This window comes from Chelonia mydas, chromosome 3 (genome assembly GCF_015237465.2).
Source record: "Chelonia mydas isolate rCheMyd1 chromosome 3, rCheMyd1.pri.v2, whole genome shotgun sequence".
Taxonomy (NCBI): Eukaryota; Metazoa; Chordata; order Testudines; family Cheloniidae; genus Chelonia; species Chelonia mydas.
The window spans coordinates 14,845,809-14,868,766 of NC_057851.1; the positions used below are offsets into that span (position 1 = coordinate 14,845,809).

The following is a 22,958-nucleotide window of genomic DNA, read 5'->3' on the forward strand; positions in this document are numbered from 1 at the left end:
CGGATTTACAGCTGGTGTCATTCTGCATAGCCCATTTGGTGTCAGTGGAGGTACACTAGGATCTGGCCCAAGGTCTTTAAATCTACCAGCATCAACTTTGCATTTGTTCTAAGAGACCAGATTTCCGGAGCCGAAAGCCATAATTTAAGTGCTAACTTTCTTTAGTTGTCCACAGTTCTTTCCTGTCTGCCAATATGGAGTGGCTTTGCCTCCATGCTATTATTCATTGCCCAAAACATGATTTTTGACAGGGGTAGAATATGACTGGTGAGCAGATGTTTGTTTCAAACAGAAAACACACAATGACCGTAAGAAACACACGCCCATGTACAACAATAATTCATGGGAGAATTTGCTGCAAGGGTAGGTGGGGGAAATTGCACTGACTTTAGATAACGCATCTCAGTGAGACTAACATAATATAAACAAATATTAATCAAGGATTCCAGACTCAACCACTTGATGATAAGGATTCAGGGGGTAAAAAACAGGCTGTGACTCACTTTTCTGCTCTGACTTTTTGCAAATGAGCACACGGGATCTGATTATGACTCTAAAAGAAAAGGAGTACTTGTGGCACCTTAGAGACTAACCAATTATTCCAGTTTTATGCCACTGTAATGACAGTTGCCTGCACAGCCCTGTAGTGCAATGCTGTGGCGAAAAGGGCTAATGCGATCCTTGGATGTACAGAAAGGGGACAGTCAAGTAGAATCATAGAATATTAGGATTGGAAGGGACCTCAGGAGGTCATCTAGTCCAACCCCCTGCTCAAAGCAGGACCGATCCCCAACTAAATCATCCCAGCCAGGGCTTTGTCAAGCCTGACCTTAAAAACCTCTAAGGATGGAGATTCCACCACCTCCCTAGGTAACCCAAGTAGGGAAGTGATCTTTGCCTCTGAACATATCATGGATAAGCCGCTAGTGTGTCCAGCTCTGGTGTCCACAATTCAAGAAGGATGTGGAAATACTAAAGAAAGTTCAAAGGAGGGCCACAATAATGACCCGGGGGCTGGAAAACAAGGCTTATCATGTGAGGCTTAAGGAGTTTAAGCCATTCAGCTCATCAACGAGAAGCCTGAGATGTGACTTGATCACTGTATGTAGGTCCTTACACATAGAAAAGAGATCTGATAGCAGGGCCACGGTGGGGTGGCAGAGGAGGAGAGCGTCTCAACCTTGTTGACAAAGGCGTAACAAGATCCAGTGGCTGGAAGCTGAAGTTAAATAAATTCAACCTTGAAATAAGACAGTTTCTTAGCAGTGGGAGCAATTAAACATTTGAACAAGGAGGAACTGAAGTCATCATCATTTGGAGGTGTTAAGATGAGATTAGATATCATTTACTTTAATGCAGTTTCTGGAAGAAATTCAACAGCCTATGTGTGTGGGCTAGGATAGGAGGGGGTTTGGGCTGGATTTGTTTTCACCTCCATCTAAAGCACCAGAGCTGCCCCAGTTGGAGTTGTGACACTGGTCAGGGTGGGCCAGTGCTCTGTGGTGGTACAGAGAATTCTCTTTCTAGATGCTTGGCTGGTGCATCTTGCTCACGTGCTCAGGGTCTGACAGATTGCCAGCAGTCTGAACGAATTTCCACCCAGGTCAGATTGGCAGGGACCTTAGGGTTTTTTTCACCTTTCTCTGCAGCATGGAGCATAGTTCTTCTGCTGGGATCATCTGGGCATAGCTCACCTAAACAATTCCCAGGCCTTGCAGGGATTATTGACACTGACAACACCTCAGTCTCTCCCTGTGGCACAGAATAGTTTTGTCTCTGGAGGTCTGAAATGCTTTAGTCTATTGAAAGTCATTGGACTTAATAGGCATGTACCTGTGTAAAATGTAATGGCCTGTGAAGTCAGATTACACGACGTAAGGCTGCTTCTGGCCTTAAACTCTGTGGAACTATAAATTATTTAGTTATTTAGTTAATTATGCAAGTGGAACAGCAGCAATTTAGACAACGGACTTAGTTTGAGAAGTTATGCTGTCATAAACCTAGTGGTGAATCAGGCCCCAATGTTTTAGGAATATGCATGGTGAGTATTAAACAAGACCATGATGACCATGCATGGTGCTGTGCAGACCCAGTATTCATAGTGCTACTTAGCAGGGACAGGCAGTTGAATTTGCCTAATTCTCAACTCAGCATGTACGCTGTGGCTTAGAAAGTTTCTCTTCGACTTGCATATGGAGCTGGGTAGGAAATGATTTTAGAGATTTTTGCAAAAATTTCCCATTCCAGATCAGGCAAAAAAGTCAAATTCATAAAAATGTTAGTGAGCTGATAACGAAAAAAAAAGCAGTCAGATTGGGGCCATTAAACCATTTCATTTTGCTGTCAAAACATTTTGTTTTGATAATTTTTTTAACTATAAATTAGTTTCCTTAAATTTCTAAACTAAAAAAGTAGTTTTGACCCAAAACCCAACACTTTTTCATTTAGAAAATGTCAAAATTTTCCATCTAGGCAATTTTGAAGCTTTTTTCTCAATTTCTCCAAAGAGGAAATTCATCAGAGTTGACCTTTTCCCACAGACCATTTTGATTTTGACAAATTGGCACTTCTGGATGAAAAAACATTAAGTTGAAAACTTCCCAGTCAGCTCTACTTGCGAGTTATTGGGCTTATTTTCCATTGAAGGAAACTGTGAAAAAAAGAGCAGGGAGGGGAAAAAAACAAACAAAAATAGGATGAGAAATGGCAGGCATTATTCTATCCTATTTAGGTTCTTACACCTTGCCCCTCACCATGGTATCTGAACACAACTTGTTCGGGAGCGCTCTAGAAGAGCACGTCATCCTTCTTTGGCACAGGCTCTTCTCTGCTGGCTATTGTGATTGGAGAGATGTAACTTTCTCTTCCCCTCCTTGTAACATTCTGGGGTTTCTAGAGGTGTTGGCTGGCCCGGCATCTCCCAGTCCTTGTGCTCAGGAAATGTAAAGACCGGGAGCATCATGGCCCACGTGCATGAGCACAAAGAAGTTTGAGAACCTCTCATTCTCTCTCCCCTCATGTGCACACTGAGGGCCCTAATCTAATAACATCCACTGAAGTCAAACTTCCATTGACTTCAATGTGTGTTGGCTCATGTCCCTGTAGTGAGCCAGGCACAAGCTACTCCTACACACTGGAGTCCTAGAAAGCCCAATGACTGGATGCTTCCTGCTTGTTGAGCCTTTTTAACCATCTGTTTATTTTCCTGTTATCCCCATGGGAGGTGCTGAAATGATACAAATGCAGCTGGCTCTGGCTAGCTTTGTAGGAAGTAGCTGAATTGGCTTGATTTTTACATAACCTACTCTGAAGGGTGGAGGAGTTTCCTGCACAAAAGAGCAGCCTGTTACTCCTAGCAACCAGAATTTAAAGTCCAAAACATTGGTCCAGTGCCTTCCACATACTCAAGTTCTGCCTGAAATAGTACAGAGTAGCTTGGATATGGTGAATACGGTCACAGCATTTCCAACGGGTTAAGCCAAGGCTGTTGTATTCTCATGATCTTTTTATGCTATCAAAGCTGTTGGTTCCGTCTTAGTCATTGGCCTTTGGTACATGGTTAGCTAGTGATTCACGGCTGTGTTACTGTAGTTTTATGCCCACGTAACACCACTGAGAATAAGCCTGGTTCTGGAACATAAGGCATGTCTACACAATATGGCAGTGAGGGCTACTGTGGTGGGATTTCTAAAGTGCACTCACATATTGGGCACTAGTTGGGCTGTGTAGACCCTGCTGGTGTGCACTAAACGTTCACTAGTGCTCTTTAATGTAGTACTGTTTGAAAAGGAGTGACATTAAGGAGTGCTAGGGAACATTTAGTGCACACCAACAGGGTTTCGGTGGAGCAATTAGTGCCCAGTATGTTAGTGCGTGTTAAAAATCACATTCCTGTAGTGAAAAGAAAAGGAGTACTTGTGGCACCTTAGAGACTAACCAATTTATTTGAGCATGAGCTTTCGTGAGCTTTCACGAAAGCTCATGCTCAAATAAATTGGTTAGTCTCTAAGGTGCCACAATTCCTTTTCTTTTTGCGAATACAGACTAACACGGCTGTTACTCTGATTCCTGTAGTGCACATTACTGCACCATGTAGACAAGCCCCGAGGCTCCCGTGGAGTAAAAGTGCAGGAGTTTAAAAGGCAACATCTTTGTGTGAAGACCACCATCGTGGCCATCACACCATTGACCCAGACACCTCCAGAGCTAAAAGCATGAGCTGCTTCAGCTGTACCTGGGGCTAGACCAATTCATGACCTCTGTGGATTGGGGATCTCTAACACACACTCACCAGTGGGCTACATTTGCTCTTTGTAAAGGGTTTGAGTCAGCAGAGTCCTTGGAATCTGAACGGAGTAAGCCAATGACATTACTCTGTTGTAAAACTGGAATAACATAGTAGTGACCGAACTGCTCATTTCATTTATGTGGGGCTAGATCTTCTGCTGGTGTAAAGGGATATCACTCCAGTCAGGCTGCCTGCTGCTAAGACTGGTGCAACTCCACCTGTGTTAGTGATATTGGGAGCCCTAGCACAGACATCTGGCTGTAGGCACTACTTAAAGCCTGGTGGCAATTAGACCGGCTATGAGCAGGATTAGAGATCAGGGTGCTTAAAACAGTTCTGGGAGCCAGTAGTCCATCAGTACTAGGGGTCCTAGCATTGCCCATCACTTTGACCATCTCAACCCTCTCTTTGCATCCCTCCACTGGCTCCCCCTCCTCCAGCACATCAAACATAAGCTGCTTGTCTTCATTTTAAGGCCCCTCATGACTAGGCTTCTACCAAATTCACAGCTGTAAAAAATGGACTGTGAAATCTGGTCTCCCCTGTGAAATCTGGTGGTTTGGGGGCTTTTGCCCTATAAACTATGAGGTAAAGTATACAAAAGTACTAGGGCTGTCAGGCAATTAAAAAACTTCATCATGATTAATCGCAGTTTTAATCGCACTGTTAAACTATATTCAAATACCATTTATTTAAATATTTTGGGGTTTTCTATATTTTCAAATATAGGATCAGAGCTGGGGGCTCCCAGCGCCCATCGGGGCGAGGGCCTCCAGCCACTCTCGGGATTTAGGGTGTGGGGCTCCAGCCCCTCCTGCCACCCAGGAAGCTGAGGACTGCTCCAGACCCTCTGCCACCTCCAGAGCTGGGGCTCCTCCCCACCTCCCTGCTGCCAATACCTCCTGCCCCACCATTCGTTTTGATTTCAGTTAATCGCAGGTGTTAAAGGCAATTAATTGACAGCCCTGAAAAGTACACAGCGTTTCTCAAACTCAACTCAGAAGGGGGTCAGAAGCCTCAACTCAAAAGGGGGTCATGGTATTGCCACCCTTACTTCTGCACTGCCTTCAGAGCTGCATGGCCAGAAAGTGGCAGCAGCAGGCCGGGCACCCATCTCTAAAGACGCAAGGGTGGCATAGTGGGGGGGGGTCATCACTTTTTGGGGGACGGCTGTCACAGCCTGAAATATTTTCAAAGGGGATCCCAGCAAAAAAAAAAGTTTGAGAACCCCTGATTTAGCAGACTCCCTTATCCAGGGCGACTTACAAATGTAACCGCAGTAGTAACATGCTGTATGCATACAGTATGATCACATCTGTGCAATTTGCTATTTATGCCATGACGAACTCACGAAAAATGTGTGATTGCTCTGTCATTTAAGTAGATCCCAACTCACGACCTATCCCCACCCTAGTTACCATCTCTTATTCTCTACTGAGAGGTCGCTCCCGCCTCTGATCGGCAGGACCGGCTCTAGGCACCAGCAAAGCAAGCTTGGGGTAGCACAATTCCAGGGGCGGCATTCCGGCCATTTTTTTTTTTGATTGGGCAGTTTGAGGTGGCAATCTTTTTCCTTGGGCCGGCAAAAAACCTAGAGCCAGCCCTGTCCCTATCCACTTGTAGAATTTTCAGCCAAACACCATTGTGCTTTCTCCCAGGCTGCCCTTCACGCGCCGCATAAACATCTGCAAAGCTAGTGCATTATCCTCCTCCGAAAGCCTCCTTAAAACTCTCCTTTGCTGGGATTCCTCTAAAAACTTGACACCAGTCAGGCTGCTGCTGTGTTGAGACCCAGCCTCTCATGCTGACCAAGAGTGTCCAATTGTTTCCTTGTCCCCTATGGGTCACCAGCTGTTGTCTCTTGTCTTATACTTAGATTGTAATGTCCTTGGATCAGGGACCATCGTCTTCTTCAGTGTTAGTACAGCACATAGCACAATGGGACTGGGGCTCCTAAGTGCTACAGTAATCATGATAATTAAGGCTACGTTTTAGTCATGGGTATTTTTAGTAAAAGTCACGGACAGGTCACGGGCAGTAAACAAAAATTCATGGCCCATGACCTGTCCGTGACTTGTACTATATACCCCTGATTAAATCTTGAGGACGAGGATGGCCCAGGGATGCCACCGGTGCTCAGGAGGGGCAGCCCAGGGATGCTGCAGAGACTGGGGGGGCAGCCCAGGACCTCTGCTGGTGTGGTAGGGGCAGGCAGTGGCGCGCAGCCCAGGACCCCCGCCGGTGCTGGGAGGTGGGGCATTGGCAGGTCTGGCAGGCTCCCTACCTGTCTCTGCGCCTCCCCGGAAGTGGTGACATCCCACTCCCTCAGCTGCTAGGCAGAGGCGTGACCAGGCAGCTCTGCGCACTGCCTCCGCCAAGAGCGCCGGCTCCACAGCTCCCGTTGGCCACAGTTCCCAGGCAGAGCTGCCTGGCCACGCCTCCGCCTAGGAGCTGAGGGGGGGGGATGTCGCCACTTCCAGGGAGCCCCCCAAGGTACGTGCCACCCAGAGCCCACCTCACCCCGTCCCGTGCCCCAACCCACTGCTCTCTCTCACACCCAAACTCCTGCTGCTGCTGCTGGGTGGGGGTGGGGGGGACGACAGAATGGTGGCCCAAGACTGCCCCAGTAGCAGCCGGTGCACTGGCCCAGGGGCTGCCTGAGCTGCTCAGGCAACCCCCGGACCAGGTGCACAGGCCACTGCAGAAGTCACGGAGGTCACGGAAAGTCACAGATTCCATGATTTCCGTGACCTCTGTGACAAACTTGGAGCCTTAATGATAATTAATAATAGCTAACACAAGTGGAGCTCAGCCAGTGTCACCAAGAGTGGGACATCGTTGATACATTTCCCTAATCATGATTCTTTCCTGTATTACAGATGCATGTGAAGGCTCCACGCTGAGATCAGGACCATGGCGTGTTAGGCGCTGTAAAAACACACAGTAAGAGACAGTCCCTTCCCCAAAGAGCTAAGACAGGACGGATGGGAAAGAAAGCATTATTGGCCCCATTTCACAGAAGGGGAACTGAGGCGCACAGGGATTCCTGACTTGCCCAAGGTCACCCAGGAAGGTTGTGGGAGAGCCAGGAATGGAATCCAAATCTCTGGCATCATAGTCCAATGGCTTAACCCCAAGACCCTCCTTCGCCCCGGAAGGACATGTACGCCAATTTCAGAAGCAAGAGAGAGCTGTATGAAGAGCCTGTAATAAAGCATGTAGGGAAGCTTTGTGAAATATTATTATTGTATTTAGTGCCATAGGAATGAGATAAAGCAGGAACTCCAGTAAAGCCTTTCCTTTCTATTTTAACAATGGGAGGAAGCCCTGCTTTATACGAGGAATTTCTCAGGGTACTAAATTGGACACTAGAATTCCACTCTATTAAACTTCTCTGGCAGGTATTTTAAGATAAGTGCTTTGCAGTAACATTTAAATGAGGATCAATGGAGCTCAGACATTGCTGGGCTTCAGCAAACCCAACGTGCCACAAGATCTTCTCCGGTCTTGAAGCTCTGGATATGTTCGAGTGGTTAAGCAGAATTGTCCTTCCCTGAACAGAGAAGTTTTAGCACCAGGGGCAGACTGGGAAATAAGATCTGTTCCTGGCACCTGTCTTGCACCCCTACCACCTTCCATAGCCCTCTTATAAGATGATTGACAGGTCTGGCAACGTCATCTGCAACTAGAAAAATTAAGCAAAACCATCCAGCTAGCCAGAGGTTCTGTGGAGAAGGTACTTATACAGCCCTCCCCAGCAAAGGAACAGAGCACCTCCCAAACAGGAATTCATTCATCTTCCCACCACCAGCTATGTGTGTCAGGAAGGAAACTTTATTGTGGTAAAGAAAGGGGAGCTGAGGCAAAGAAAGGGAAAATGACATGCCCAAGGGCACCCAGGAAATCTGTGGCAGAGGCAAAAATGGAACCTGGCTCTCCTGAGTCACAGCTCAGGGCTTTCATCACCAGCCCATCCACTGACTGGTCTGGTGCAGCTGCACTAGTGGCAGAAGGGAGGACAGGAGGCCCTTTTACCCCATCTGCCTCCATCATGCAGTACGTTGCTGTCATAAATATAAAGGGAAGGGTAAACCCCTTTAAAATCCCTCCTGGCCAGAGGAAAACTCCTCTCACCTGTAAAGGGTTAAGAAGCTAAAGGTAACCTCGCTGGCACCTGACCAAAATGACCAATGAGGAGACAAGATACTTTCAAAAGCTGGGAGGAGGGAGAGAAACAAAGGGTCTCTGTCTGTCTATATGCTGCTTTTGTCGGGGATAGACCAGGAATGGAGTCTTAGAACTTTTAGTAAGTAATCTAGCTAGGTGTGCGTTAGATTATGATTTCTTTAAACGGCTGAGAAAAGAATTGTGCTGAATAGAATGACTATCCCTGTCTGTGTGTCTTTTTTGTAACTTAAGGTTTTGCCTAGAGGGATTCTCTATGTTTTGAATCTAATTACCCTGTAAGGTATCTACCATCCTGATTTTACAGAGGGGATTTCTTTACTGCTATTTACTCCTATTTCTATTAAAAGTCTTCTTGTAAGAAAACTGAATGCTTTTTCATTGTTCTTAAGATCCAAGTGTCTGGGTCTGTAGTCACCTAGGCAAATTGGTGAGGCTTTTTACCAAACCTTGTCCAGGAAGTGGGGTGCAAGGTTTTGGGAAGTATTTTGGGGGGAAAGACGTTTCCAAACAGCTCTTCCCCAGTAACCAGTATTTGTTTGGTGGTGGTAGCGGCCAATCCAAGGACAAAGGGTGGAATATTTTGTATCTTGGGGAAGTTTTTGACCTAAGCTGGTAAAGATAAGCTTAGGAGGTTTTCATGCAGGTCCCCACATCTGTACCCTAGCATTCAGAGTGGGGGAGGAACCTTGACAGTTGCCAATTTGGGTGCAGCACGCAGGGATGTGGAGCTAGTTGGTGCTGCTGGCAGTGGTTACCAGCTCAGAGGGGCGTACTAGCTCAGGGGCAAGGCAATGGCCCTTGTTCTCTCCTGCACATCAGCTGGCAGCTGCAAGCATGCAGTGGTGGGGACCGCACTTTTTGAAAGGTATAGCAAGACTTGCTTCTTCCCCCGCTTCCTCAGGGACCCGGAGAGTGCATCCCTCTAGTGCCATGGCTGGGACATGACTTAGCACAAAGGTGTTTGCAAAAAGAGCAGGCGTCTTCCTGAGGTTCTTCCCCTCCCTCCCCCCAGCAGTTCCAGTTACTGCCCGGTGAGACAGGAAAGAGGCAAAGAATAAGCAGCACAGAGCTGTTGTGTCAGAGCTGGTGTTCGTCACCTCTGCGGGGAGCTAGGTTAGCAGAAGGGAAGACACAGGGTCTTGTGGTGAAGCACTAGATGGGGGTTCAGGGCACCTATCTTCAATTCTCAGCTCCACCACAGCCTCCCTGCAGGACCGTGGGCAGGCGACCTACTCTTTCGGTGTCCCTCAGTTCCCCATCTGAGGTACTGGGACGTCCCCACCTCACAGGATGTGCCGGGAGGATAATCCCTCAACGTTTGGACGCCCACAAACTGTGATGCTGCAGGGGCCATATAAGCACCGGACTGACAGGAACTCAATGCGCTACAGCTTCAGTGCCACACAGAGCCGAACGGGAGAATGCTGAGAACTGCCAGCTCCAGGTGACCTTTGAGCTCCACCTAACAGGAACGTTAATTAATATACTAAAGTGAAACAGGGAAATAACAAGCTGAGCCTGGGAGTGGAAGAAACCACTTCTCCTTATTCAACAGCAGCCCAGCATGACTCTGGGATCTAGCCCTCCAGCTGGTAAGATGGTGGCTGTGACGGGCCGGGAAAAGGCTTCGAGGAGGAATTAGTTACAGACGTTGGCGGGTCAGCTGTAGCTCAAACAGAAGCGATGGGTTTGATGCAGAGATAACCGGGTGAGGTTCTATGGCCTGTGCTATACAGAAGGTCACACCAGATGATCATAATGGGCCCTTATATCTATGTGCTGAGGTCTCCTAAGGCCAAGGAATTACCTTCATCATAGAATCATAGAATACCAGGGTTGGAAGGGACCTCAGGAGGTCATCTAGTCCAATCCCCTGCTCAAAGCAGGACCGATCCCCAATTAAATCATCCCAGCCAGGGCTTTGTCAAGCCTGACCTTAAAAACTTCTAAGGAAGGAGATTCCACCACCTCCCTAGGTAACGCATTCCAGTGTTTCACCACCCTCCTAGTGAAAAAGTTTTTCCTAATATCCAACCTAAATCTCCCCCACTGCAACTTGAGACCATTACTCCTTGTTCTGTCATCTGCTACCACTGAGAACAGTCTAGAGCCATCCTCTTTGGAACCCCCTTTCCGGTAGTTGAAAGCAGCTATCAAATCCCCCCTCATTCTTCTCTTCTGTAGACTAAACATCCCCAGTTCCCTCAGCCTCTCCTCATAACTCATGTGTTCCAGTCCCCTAATCATTTTTGTTGCCCTCCGCTGGACTCTTTCCAATTTTTCCACATCCTTCTTGTAGTGTGGGGCCCAAAACTGGACACAGTACTCCATGATGAGGCCTCACCAGTGTCAAATAGAGGGGAACGATCACGTCCCTCGATCTGCTGGCAATGGCCCTACTTATACAGCCCAAAATGCCATTAGTCTTCTTGGCAACAAGGGCACACTGTTGACTCATATCCAGCTTCTCGTCCACTGTAACCCCTAGGTCCTTTTCTGCAGAACTGCTGCCGAGCCATTCGGTCCCTAGTCTGTAGCAGTGCATTGGATTCTTCCGTCCTAAGTGCAGGACTCTGCACTTGTCCTTGTTGAACCTCATCATAGATTCATAGATGTTTAGGTCAGAAGGGACCATTATGATCATCTAGTCTGACCTTCTGCGCAACGCAGGCCACAGAATTTCACCCACCACTCCTGCAAAAAACCTCACACCTATATCTGTGCTATTGAAGTCCTCAAATCGTAGTTTAAAGACTTCAAGGAGCAGAGAATCCTCCAGCCAGTGACCCGTGCCCCATGCTACAGAGGAAGGCAAAAAACCTCCAGGGCCTCTTCCAATCTGCCCTGGAGGAAAATTCCTTCCCGACCCCAAATATGGCGATCAGCTAAACCCTGAGCATATGGGCAAGATTCATCAGCCAGATACTACAGAAAATTCTTTCCTGGGTAACTCGGATCCCACCCAATCTAATATCCCATCACAGGCCATTGGGCCTATTTACCATGAATATTTAATTACCAAAACCATGTTATCCCATCATACCACCTCCTCCATAAACTTATCGAGTTTAATCTTAAAGCCAGATAGATCTTTTGCCCCCACTGCTTCCCTTGGAAGGCTATTCCAAAACTTCACTCCTCTGATGGTTAGAAACTTTTGTCTAATTTCTAGTCTAAATTTCCTGATGGCCAGTTTATACCCATTTGTTCTTGTGTCCACATTGGTACTGAGCTTAAATAATTCCTCTCCCTCTCCGGTATTTATCCCTCTGATATATTTATAGAGAGCAATCATATCTCCCCTCAACCTTCTTTTAGTTAGGCTAAACAAGCCAAGCTCCTCGAGTCTCCTTTCACAAGACAAGTTTTTCATTCCTCGGATCATCCTAGTAGCCATTCTCTGTACCTGTTCCAGTTTGAATTTATCCTTCTTAAACATGGGAGACCAGAACTGTACACAGTATTCCAGGTGAGGTCTCACCAGTGCCTTGTATAACGGCACTAAAACCTCCTTATCCCTACTGGAAATACCTCTCCTGATGCATCCCAAGACCGCATTAGCTTTTTTCACGGCCAGATCACATTGGCAGCTCATAGTCATCCTATGATCAACCAATACTCCAAGGTCCTTTTCCTCCTCCGTTACGTCTAATTGATGCGTCCCTAGCTTATAACTAAAATTCTTGTTATTAATCCCTAAATGCATGACCCTACACTTCTCACTATTAAATTTCATCCTATTACTATTACTCCAGTTTACAAGGTCATCCAGATCCCCCTGTAGGATATCCCTGTCCTTCTCTAAATTGGCAATACCTCCCAGCTTTGTATCATCCGCAAACTTTATTAGCACACTCCCATTTTTTGTGCCGAGGTCAGTAATAAAAAGATTAAATAAGATTGGTCCCAAAACCAATCCTTGAGGAACTCCACTGGTAACCTCCCTCCAGCCTGACAGTTCACCTTTCAGTAGGACCCGTTGTAGACTCCCTTTTAACCAATTCCTTATCCACCTTTCAATTTTCCTATTGATCCCCATCTTATCCAATTTAACTAATAATTCCCCATGTGGCACCGTATCAAACGCCTTACTAAAATCTAGGTAAATTAGATCCACTGCGTTTCCTTTGTCTAAAAAATCTGTTACTTTCTCAAAGAAGGAGATCAGGTTGGTCTGGCATGATCTACCTTTTGTAAAACCATGTTGTATTTTGTCCCATTTACCATTGACTTCAATGTCCTTAACTACCTTCTCCTTCAAAATTTTTTCCAAGACCTTGCATACTACAGATATCAAACTAACAGGCCTATAATTACCCGGATCACTTTTTTTCCCTTTCTTAAAAATAGGAACTACGTTAGCAATTCTCTAATCATACGGTACAACCCCTGAGTTTATAGATTCATTAAAAATTCTTGCTAATGGGCTTGCAATTTCATGTGCCAATTCCTTTAATATTCTTGCATGAAGATTATCTGGGCCCCCCGATTTAGTCCCATTAAGATGTTTGAGTTTCGCTTCTACCTCAAATATGGTAATGTCTATCTCCATATCCTCATTCCCATTTGTCATGCTACCATTATCCCTAAGATCCTCTTAAGTCTTATTAAAGACTGAGGCAAAGTATTTGTTTAGATATTGGGCCATGCCTAGATTATCCTTGACCTCCACTCCATCCTCAGTGTTTAGCGGTCCCACTTCTTCTTTCTTTGTTTTCTTCTTATTTATATGACTATAGAACCTTTTACTATTGGTTTTAATTCCCTTTGCAAGGTCCAACTCTACTTGACTTTTAGCCTGTCTCACTTTATCCCTACATGTTCTGACCTCAATACGGTAGCTTTCCTTGCTGATCCCTCCCTTCTTCCACTCCCTGTATGCTTTCTGCTTTTTCTTAATCACCTTTCTGAGATGCTTGCTCATCCAGCTTGGTCTACAACTCCTGCCTATGAATTTTTTCCCCTTTCTTGGGATGCAGGCTTTCGATAGCTTCTGCAGCTTTGATTTAAAATAATCCCAGGCCTCCTCTACCTTTAGATCTATAAATTCTTCAGTCCAATCCACTTCCCTAACTAATTTCCTTAATTTTTGAAAGTCAGCCCTTTTGAAATCAAAAACCCTAGTTGCAGATTTATTTTTGTTAATCCTTCCATTCAGTTTGAACTGAATTAGCTCATGATCACTTGAGCCAAGACTATCCCCTACAACCATTTCTTCTATGAGGTCCTCACTACTCACCAAAACCAAATCTAAAACCTCAGATTTCTTTTGGCCCAATCCTCCAATTTGTCGAGGTCCCTCTGTATCCTATCCCTACCCTCCAGCATATCTACCTCTCCTCCCAGTTTAGTGTCATCTGCAAACTTGCTGAGGGTGCCATCCACACCATCCTCCAGATCATTTATGAAGATATTGAACAAAACCGGCCCTAGGACTGACCCTTGGGGCACTCCACTTGATACTGGCTGCCAACTAGACAGGGAGCCATTGATCACTACCTGTTGAGCCCGACAATCTAGCCAGCTTTCTATCCACCTTATAGTCCATTTTAATTATGCACTGCAAAGAGAAATATAGTTCCAGATACTGGTGTGGCTTTGACTGAAATGATTCACATCCATGTTCCCTCATTACAATCCTGCCTTACTCACAGCACGCCAGAGATGTCATCCACAGGCAGAGATGCTGGGGCCGCTTTTCTTGCTCTAGGTGAATGGGTTAAAGAGTGCAGAGACTCTAGTAAAGCTTCAGGCTTTTTAACAATCAGAGGAAGCTCTGCCTTGATTGAGGAATTTCCCACGCCTCTAGTTCAGACATTAGAAAACTGATCTTTTCAGCTAGGAAGAGATAAAACAATAAGCAAATGTAAGGGGACCAGGGTAAACATATTTAGTTACAGCTCAGCCATTTCAAGAAGGGGGTTTTTATTTGTTATCAAAATCACAGGAGCCAAACTCAGGGGATAAGATCTGGGGAAGTTTGATAACAACAAATGCCAGATTCACAGTAAGTTGTACTCCTAGGATCAGGTCCTCTGCTAAATCAGCTTTGCTCCATCCACTTCAATGGAGCTTCATTGTTTTGCACCAGCTGATGATCTGGCCCTAATTTCTTCATTTCACTTTTCATTCAAGGGCTTGGTACAAAACATGGCAAGATAATGGAAGTGAACAAAATGTTGAAAAAGTTTCTTGGTAAGCAGGAAATCTGTGGATTGAAAAATGCACCTTCTAGGGTATAATAGCAACAGATAAATCGTGAGAAAAAGAAACTCTAGCCTTCCACAAATTAATACTGATCTCCTTTATAGTTCTCACCCACTGCTTTCCATAGTTACAGACTTGTTTTTCCTGATAAAACAATGATAAAAACAGAATTCATAATAATATTTTTCATTTATATAGCACCTTTCTTCCCAAAATTGAAACGCTCTTTACAAACATACCTGAACATTATTGTCTCGCTGATGGGGAAACTGAAGCACAGAGGTGAAGTGACATGCCCAGGGTCACATAGCAGCCCAGTAGCAGAACCAGGAATAAAATCCATGTCTTTTGACTCCCAGTCCCCTGGGCTAACCACTAGATAATGCTGCCGCATAAATGTAATAGCGCTTGGAGGGTTTCATCTTTGCTAAATCAATGCTTACATGAGACTCCAGTGTTGGAGTCAGGATCATCAGATCCTTCCATAAGGTGCATGTCAAAGGAAGGTGATCTACCCTGAAAGCATCTGTGCTTTCCCACTGACTCACAACTTGACACTGATGACAAGCCAACACAGGATGATGGCTGCTTTTCCAGGATACATATTAACGGCAGATAAAAGAGTTACTAAAAACCCAGAGAGAGTAGAAAAAGTGAAGGAAAATAAAGATAACTGTGAAACCCAAAGGACGTCCCATGCTAAGGTCTCCTGTGCTGCACTTTGTATCCAAGGTCCTGCGTATCCAAGGTCCTTTAAAACCCTGCTTGGTCTAATGTGAAAGTGGCAGAGCCAGACTGCAAGAGATCATGCTTAAAATAAATGATTATGGCATAATCTGAATGGAATATGTCACATTTATCTACACTGCAAACCCCAGCCGAAGGAGAGATTTAGCAAGGGGAACGTTATTTTGTCATCACCAGGATGAACAACCAAGTTCTTTTTATAGTTCTTGCAATTTCTCAGAGGTTGATAAGTAACTGTAGGAACATGTTTAATTTTGTTTTCTACATAAAACCGGTGCCTCCTTAATACAGCACCTCCTATCATCTCTAATGCACTGAATTTTATCTAGCTTAGTCATAGTTGCAGTTAAAACCTACCCAAAAGGACATAGCAGAAGGTTACTTCGTTTAGTCCCCACTGCCACAAACTGAAAATATCATGCTGGGAGCTGTCATCTTATCACCTTAAAATGAAACATTTCTTTTGACAATTATGCTAGTGTAAATCTGCACAGGGTCCCATGGACTCTGACTGAGTTATTCTAGGTTTGCACCATGAGCTTAGAGTCAGGCCCTGAAAACTTTCCTGATTCAAATGATTTCACGGCATGAGGGGGAATGACTGTTGTTACAGTCAACATGCTTAGTCCTTACCTGAAGGAAAGCAAGTGCCTGGCTTCTCTGAGCAATCTTTCTCCTGCAATGGGTAGGAAACTTCCTGGCCAAGTGTGAGCTTCAGTCTCAATCTCTGTCCTTTGTTTTCCCAAAGAATCCTCTATAGCTCAGTGACATCAGGAAGACACACCTGTTTTTTAACCATTTGGGAAAAACAGTAGAACAGCCTGAGAGCAATTTTCAGAGACACAGACAGAGTGAGAAAAAGCCTTTAGATTTAAGTAAACAAACCAAACTAACATCCAACAAAGATCCCAACTTCCACTTTCTGTTGCCAATAAGGATCTATCCTATCATTCGCATTTCAGGGTGGAACGCCAGTAAATACCACATGGAACTGAATGGCTCTCTGCCATATGGGCAGGGCCAGTTTCCCCCACAGTCTCAGTTCTCACAGTGTCTAGAGAGCAGAGGTGTGTTGCTTTCTCCTGCTGCTGTTGATCTGAAACACTAAGCTAGCATTTGGCTAGGAGAGAGGGAGAAAGCCCAGGGAAATGTAAGAGTGAAAACCTTTTCCATGGGATTTCCTGTGCTTGGGGGAAAGTGAGGTGGTGTGTGGGGCAGGAGGGGGAGTTGCCTATGGAAGTGATGGAGAGTTTAATTTCAACACAAGGCAAACCCTATTTTACCTGTTGCTTCATTTTTTGACAGTTTGTGGCACTGAAAGTTTTTGGAAAATGTAGGGGACAATTTCCTGGTGCAAGTGCTGGAGGAACCAACTAGGGGCAGAGCTCTTCTTGACCTGCTGCTCACAAACCGGGAAGAATTAGTAGGGGAAGCAAAAGTGGATGGGAACCTGGGAGGCGGTGACCATGAGATGGTCGAGTTCAGGATCCTGACACAAGGAGGAAAGGAAAGCAGCAGAATACGGACCCTGGACTTCAGAAAAGCAGACTTTGACTCCCTCAGGGAACTGATGGGCAAGATCCCCTGGGAGAATAACATGAGGGGGAAAGGAGTCCAGGAGAGCTGGCTTTATTTTAAAGAATCCTTATTGAGGTTACAGGGACAAACCATCCCGATGTGTAGAAAGAATAGTAAATATGGCAGGCGACCAGCTTGGCTTAACAGTGAAATCCTTGCTCATCTTAAACACAAAAAAGAAGCTTACAAGAAGTGGAAGATTGGACAAATGACCAGGGAGGACTACAAAAATACTGCTCAGGCATACAGGAGTGAAATCAGGAAGGCCAAATCACACTTGGAGTTGCAGGTAGCAAGAGATGTTAAGAGTAACAAGAAGGGTTTCTTCAGGTATGTTGGCAACAAGAAGAAAGTCAAGGAAAGTGTGGGCCCCTTATTGAATGAGGGAGGCAACCTAGTGACAGAGGATGTGGAAAAAGCTGATGTACTCAATACTTTTTTTGCCTCTGTCTTCACGAACAAGGTCAGCTCCCAGACTACTGCACTGGGCAGCATAGCATGGGGAGGAGGTGACCAGCCCTCTGTGGAGAAAGAAGTGGTTCGGGACTATTTAGAAAAGCTGGACGTGCACAAGTCCATGGGGCCGGATGCGTTGCATCCGAGAGTGCTAAAGGAGTTGGCAGATGTGATTGCGGAGCCATTGGCCATTATCTTTGAAAACTCATGGTGATCTGGGGAAGTCCCGGACGACTGGAAAAAGGCTAATGTAGTGCCCATCTTTAAAAAAGGGAAGAAGGAGGATCCCGGGAACTACAGGCCAGTCAGTTCCTCAGTTCCCAGAAAAATCATGGAGCAGGTCCTCAAGGAATCAATTCTGAAGCACTTAGAGGAGAGGAAAGTGATCAGGAACAGTCAGCATGGATTCACCAAGGGCAAGTCTTGCCTGACTAATCTAATTGCCTTCTATGACGAGATAACTGGTTCTGTGGATGAAGGGAAAGCAGTGGACTTGTTGTTCCTTGACTTTAGCAAAGCTTTTGACACTGTCTCCCACAGTATTCTTGTCAGCAAGTTAAAGAAGTATGGGCTGGATGAATGGACTATAAAGTGGGTAGAAAGCTGGCTAGATTGTCGGGCTCAACGGGTAGTAATTAATGGCTCCAAGTCTAGTTGGCAGCCAGTATCAAGCGGAGTGCCCCAAGGGTCGGTCCTGGGGCCGGTTTTGTTCAATATCTTCATAAATGATCTGGAGGATGGTGTGGATTGCACCCTCAGCAAGTTTGCAGATGACACTAAACTGGAGGAGAGGTAGATACGCTGGACGTAGGGATAGGATACAGAGGGACCTAGACAAATTGGAGGATTGGGCCAAAAGAAATCTGATGAGGTTCAACAAGGACAAGTCCAGAGTCCTGCACTTAGAACAGAAAAATCCAATGCACCGCTACAGACTGGGGACCGAATGGCTCGGCAGCAGTTCTGTAGAAAAGGACCTAGGGGTTACAGTGGATGAGAAGCTAGATATGAGTCAACAGTGTGCCCTTGTTGCCAAGAAGGATGATTTAATTGGGGATTGGTCCTGCTTTGAGCAGGGGGTTGGACTAGATGACCTCCTGAGGTCCCTTCCACCCCTGATATTCTATGATTCTATGAAATAGAAAAGGCGACTGGCTTAAGAGCCGAAGTCCCATTGTCAGATGTGACCTGGACTTTTTTGGGGGCGGGGGGCTCGATCCACAAAAGAGACTTACACTCAGTGTTGCAACATCAAATGTTCGGGCACCCTGCTGCCTCTTGGAATGCCCAGCTCCCGGGTTGGGCACCCCCTAGAATGCCTGGGAAGAGATAGACACCTATGAGCAGGAGAGGGTGAGTGGCGTAATCCCTACCCCTCTACTGAGATCAGTGCCAGGTATCAGTCAGGGGCAGATGCTTCCCTCCACTCAGATTTCACAGCTGGTAACCCCTGCCTGGAGGCAAGCACCTAAGTCAGGTCAGCTCTTTAGCCACTAGTGGTGCCCTGCTTATATCCAAAATCCCAGTGGCTGAACACTCACCCAGGATGTGGTAGACCTGGGTTCAAATCCCTATTCTATCTGATATGCACTAGGGACTTGAACCAAGCTCGCCTGCTTCCTAAGTGAGTGCCCTAACCACCCGGCTGTAAACTATTTGGGACTGGGGAGGTGAGAGAAGCTCTCAAACTTTCCTGTTGAAGTTGTTCTACTCTCTTACCAGGTCAAGAGGAACTGACCACAGAACTACAAATTAATGGTAGCTTAGGTACAAGTGATCATAACTTGATCACATTTATAATTTGCAAGCAGAGTAAAGTCCAAACCAGCTATATGGATACACGTGGTGCTTGAATAGGGCCAACTGCACAAAGCTGAAAACAATTATAAGCCAAATCAGCTGGGAGGAAGAATATAATCACAAAATGTGAATGATAATTGGGAATCATTTAAGAACACTTTATTAGATTCTCCAAAAGCCACATTCAAGGACGAAGGCTGTACTGGCTTAAAAATAAATAACCTGGTTTAGAGGGGAAGTGAAGGCAGCTATAAAAAAATAAAAACATAATATATAACAAATGAAAGAAAGGGGAAATTGATAGTGATGAATATAAATCAGCAGCTCAGCGTTGCAGAAAATTGATAAGTGAAGCAAAGGGACACAATTTATGGCCAGAAGAGTCAAGGACAATAGGAAGCAGTTTTTTGAATGAGCTCTCCCCTGAAATCTAGTGATGAGCAAGGAGGGAAGACTTTAGGACCAGACTGTATTTACATGAACACACCTACTCTGCCTAGGTATCCAGTAAACACAGCTGTGTTGCCAAAGTGACCCATTTTGGCAGGTATTGGGTTACAAATCCCTTTAGTTCTCAACACCAGGAGGAGGAAAAGAGGCAACAGGCCAATTCCTCAGCAGTTTTACAGCCTGAACCTGTGGTGATTGAGCAGTTGGAAGCACAGCAGCTGATGGTGAGGGCTGCCACACCATGGCAAGTTGCTTGGATGGAGGACAGCCTCCTCCGACGTCACTGATCTCCTCTTAGACTCACTAAGGACCTGTCTGCAGAAGTCGTATCTGGGAGGAAGGGAACTCAGGAGAACACGCCGACTGCTCACAGAAGTCCTGTATCGAGCTATAACAAAGACAACATCCGAGAAGCCAGGAGAAGGAACACCAGCCAGGATCCAGCACCTCACCGGTGAAACCACCCTGAGGCGATGAGAGCAATCCTCGGCAGGCCCCCATCTTACTGTGAAATCCCGTCCGAGAGACTATTCTCATACTTCAAGGTATGTTTGACTGTGTAGCTCAGAACGATGAGCTGTGTCCAGGGCTTCATCCTCTACCCCCAGGTTGACTACCCAGTGGGACCTGGAACAAGACTTTATGTCACAGGAAGTAATGACCAGACTTACAAAGACAAAAAACACAGCCCCAGAAAAAGACGGCATTCGCTATAACTTCCTGAAAAAATGAGACCCGGGTTGCCTGGTGTTAACTGCCATTTTCAACAAATGCAAACAGTTCCGCTGTACTCCTAATTCCTGGAAGAAGTCTATGATAGTGCTTGTTTACAAGAAAGGTGAGGGGAACAACCCCAGCAACTGGAAACCCATCTCTCTCTGTTCCACCATGTACAAACTGAATGCCAGCTGCCTCACAGCTAGGATCACAGACTGGTTGGTGAACGGAGGAGCCATCAGCTCCATCGAGGAGGGCTTCATGTCATGCAAAGGCTGTTATGAACACAACTTTGTCCTTCAGATTGTCATCCACACGACCAGGAGGGCATGGAGGCAGTATGCAGTAAGACTCGACCTGGCTAATGCTTTTGGATCAATGCCCCCGCCAGCACATTTTTGCCATGCTGCAAGAGTACAGGATGTCTGGAAACTTCCTCCTACTGGTCGGGGAACTGTATGAAGGCTGCACCACCGCCATCCGCTCCATGGAAGGAGAGACATCTGAAATTCCTAGGCTTGAAGCAAGGCTGTCCCCTCAGCCCCATCATTTTCAACTTAGCCATGGAGCTGCTCATTTGAGCTATCTCCAGTGGTCTAGGCGATTTTGACCTGTACAGCAATAGAGTGAATATCCTGGCCTATGCAGATGATCTGGACCTGATCGCAGACAACCCTGAGAATCTCCAACAAATGCTCGATATCACCAGCCAGGCTGCCAACTGGACGGGACTCTGCTTCAATGCCAGGAAGTGCGCATCCCTGCATATCGATGGCAGTAGAAGTGACTCAGTCCAGATGGTGCTGTTTCAGATCCAGGATGGTCCCATAATTTTCCTTGAGTATGGACAAGCATACCAACATCTCAGCATGCCGACAGGTTTCCGCATCCAGCAGACACCTGAGGATACCATTGAGGAGATCCTATGAGATGTGGCCAGGATCAACTCCTCCGTACTGGCACCATGGCAGAAGATCAATGCCTTGAATACCTTCCTGATCCCCTGTATCTCACTCGTCCTGAGGGGATCTGCCATGGTGAAGGTACCTCTGAACAAGGCAGACACCACCATCAGGCAGCTAGTGAAGAAGTGGATGTTTCTTCCCCTGACAGCCAGCAATGAACTGATTTATATCTCACACAGGCAGGGCAGCACCAACGTCCCTCGTATGGGTGATCTGTGCGACGTTGCAGTGATCACTCACGCCTTATGCTTTCTGATGCTCTCAAACGCCATGGTGAGGAACATCATGGAGAGTGCTATGCATGATGTAATCAGGAAGTGAATCGACAGGACCACTCCAACCAAGATGTCGCCACCTACCTGAGCGGCTCCCTTAGCCTGTCTGGATTGAGGGGGGTCACCGTCAACTGAACTAAACTTGGCAAGCAGAGGATTTGGATGCCAGATCCCAGTGGAGGAGAAAGACGGTAGAGGAGAGCTGGCTGTATTTTAAAGAATTCTTATTGAGATTGCAGGAACAAACCATCCCGATGTGTAGAAAGAATAGTAAATATGGCAGGCGACCAGCTTGGCTTAACAGTGAAATCCTTGCTCATCTTAAACACAAAAAAGAAGCTTACAAGAAGTGGAAGATAGGACAAATGACCAGGGAGGAGTATAAAAATATTGCTCAGGCATGCACGAGTGAAATCAGGAAGGCCAAATCACACTTGGAGTTGCAGGTAACAAGGGATGTTAAGAGTAACAAGAAGGGTTTCTTCAGGTATGTTAGCAACAAGAAGAAGATCAAGGAAAGTGTGGGCCCCTTACTGAATGAGGGAAGCAATCTAGTGACAGAGGATGTGGAAAAAGCTAATGCACTCAATGCTTTTTTTGCCTCTGTCTTCAAGAACAAGGTCAGCTCCCAGACTACTGCACTGGGCAGCACAGCAAGGGGCGGAGGTGACCAGCCCTCTGTGGAGAAAGAAGTGGTTCAGGACTATTTAGAAAAGGTGGACGAGCATAAGTCCATGGGGCCAGATGCGTTGTATCCGAGAGTGCTAAAGGAGTTGACTGATGTGATTGCAGAGCCATTGGCCATTATCTTTGAAAACTCATGGTGATCTGGGGAAGTCCCGGACGACTGGAAAAAGGCTAATGTAGTGCCCATCTTTAAAAAAGGGAAGAAGGAGGATCCGGGGAACTACAGGCCAGTCAACCTCACCTCAGTCCCTGGAAAAATCATGGAGCGGGTCCTCAAGGAATTAATTTTGAAGCACTTCAAGGAGAGTAAAGTGATCAGGAACAGTTATCATGGATTCACCAAGAGCAAGTCATGCCTGACCAACCTAATTGCCTTCTGTGATGAGATAACTGGCTCTGTGGATGAGGGGAAAGCAGTGGAGGTGTTATTCCTTGACTTTAGCAAAGCTTTTGATATGGTCTCCCACAGTATTCTTGCCAAAAGAATCACCATTGACAAAGTTTGCAGATGACACAAAAAGTGTGGGGTGATGATTGATAATGAAGAGGAAATGTCACTGTTTCAGAGTGATCTGTATTGCTTGCTAAACTTGCCACAAG

The 22,958-nt window shown here is 46.0% G+C and overlaps 1 protein-coding gene across 3 annotated transcripts in view; it reads right to left on the reverse strand.

The window, feature by feature from the left end:
- ADGRF5 (adhesion G protein-coupled receptor F5) overlaps nt 1-16,515 on the reverse strand; it is an 82,923-nt gene extending 66,408 nt beyond the window's left edge. For 2 of the 3 annotated variants that reach the window (XM_043542171.1, XM_043542170.1), the window contains exon 1: nt 16,064-16,515. The gene's annotated coding sequence lies outside the window, so the exon portion shown is untranslated. Of the gene's footprint in view, nt 1-14,128; nt 14,315-16,063 lie in introns of all 3 variants that reach the window. The other variant, XM_043542168.1, reaches the window with a different exon arrangement.
- Between the last annotated feature and the right edge of the window lie 6,443 nt (nt 16,516-22,958).